We start from the raw sequence: 1,863 nt of genomic DNA, 5'->3' as shown, positions 1-1,863 counted from the left end.
ATGGCTCGTGCTCCCAAGAAGCATCTGAAGCGTGTAGCAGCTCCAAAGCATTGGCTGCTGGATAAACTGACCAGTGTATTTGCTCCTAGTCCATCTACCGTTCCCCACGAGCTGAGAGAATGTCTCCCTGTCACCATTTCCCTAAGAAACAGACTTAAATATGCCCTAACAGGAGATGAAGTAAAGAATATCTGCATGCAGTGGTTCATTAAGATCGATGGCAAGGTCCAAACCGATGTAACCTGCTGGTTTTATGGATGTCATCAGCATTTATAGGACAGGAGAGAATTTCTGTCTGGTCTATGACACCAAGGCTCACTTTGCTGTTCATCGTATCACACCTGAGGAGGCCAAGTACAAGCTGTGCAAAGTGAGGAAGACCTTTGTGGGCACAAAGGGTACCCCTCATCTGGTGACCCAGGATGCTTGCACCATCCGCTACCCTGATCCCCTCATCAAGGTGAACAACACCATTCAGATTGATTTGGAATCTGGCAAAATTACCGATTTCATCAAGTTTGACACCAGTAACCTGAGTATGATCACCAGAGATGCCAATCGGGGAAGAATTGGTGTAATCACCAACAGAGAGAAACACCCTGGTTCTTTTGACCTAGTTCAGTCAAATATGCCACTGGCAATAGCTTTGCTACCCGGCTTTCCAACCTTTTTGTTTTCGGCAAAGGCAACAAACCATGGATTTCCCTTCCCCATGGAAAGGGTATTCACCTCACCATTGCTGAAGAGAGAGACAAGAGACTGGCAACCAAACAGTTGGTGAAATGAACTGACGTGATATGATTAGAAGAGTCTTGTACTTAATTAAAGATAATGCAGCATGAGGGTGGGGGGAGAAGATGGAGGATATGGACATGCCCACTAAGATGCTAATAATTCATAACCTAAATTTAATTCCCTTTTCCTGTGGGACATAACAGCTAAATGAGTATGACAGTCCCTTACCTTAAAGTCATTCTCACTTCAACCTCTTCCTTTTTTTATATGCCTGAGTTAGTTCATTGTACTTTTCAGTTTGTAACCAGCTATCAGCCCCTGAAAAGCTCTTATTTCACTTATTTGTTTATTCCCTTTTAGTCACATTTCTTACTTCCTATCTCATAGCTGCATAGGCAATTACTCTGATGTCTTTTCAACATATATTTGAGTTTGTAGGTTTCTAGCAAAATAAATAGTTTTGTTTTGACTGTTTATGTAATTTCAATTGAGATGCAAATATAGATTTTAGTTCATGATAATGTATTAATATTGGTTTATTAAATGTAACAAATACACCATACCACTGTAGGATGTTAGTAATTGGTAAAACTGATGCCAAGTATATGACAGCTCTGTACTATCTTAATTTTTCTGTAAATGTAAAATTACTTTAAAAAATAAAGCCTATTAAAACAAACAAACAAAAAATTCAACCAGTAAGAATTCAACAACGCCCAGGTCACCCACAGGTCACACACACAGAGGTATTTGTAAAGCCAGACTTCAGCCCGGCCAGTGTGGCCCAGTGGTTGAGCATCGACCCAGGAACCAAGAGATCTCAGATTCAATTCCTTGTCAGGTCACATGCCCATGTTGCCAGCCCGATCCCCAGTAGGGGGCATGCAGGAAGCAGCCAATCGATAATATTCCTCTCTTTCATCAATGTTTCTATCTCTCTATCCTTCTCCCTTCCTCTCTCTAAAACATAAAAATAATAATAATAAAGCCAGACTTCAGAACTCAGGCACTGAATGGCAGAAAGAGTTGTCTATCAAGTGGCTAAGATCTTGGAATGGAACCTCCTGAGTTCATATTCTGACTTCATCACTTGGGCTTTCCCTTAACCTTTGCAACTCTCAGGTTCTT

General features: G+C 41.2%; 1 pseudogene; it reads left to right on the top strand.

The window, feature by feature from the left end:
* Positions 1–786, top strand: LOC103286803 (40S ribosomal protein S4, X isoform-like; annotated as a pseudogene).
* The last annotated feature ends 1,077 nt before the right edge of the window (positions 787–1,863 follow it).

The sequence above is a fragment of the Eptesicus fuscus genome, chromosome 3 (genome assembly GCF_027574615.1).
Source record: "Eptesicus fuscus isolate TK198812 chromosome 3, DD_ASM_mEF_20220401, whole genome shotgun sequence".
NCBI lineage: Eukaryota > Metazoa > Chordata > Mammalia > Chiroptera > Vespertilionidae > Eptesicus > Eptesicus fuscus.
This window is presented reverse-complemented; position numbering and strand designations above follow the sequence as displayed.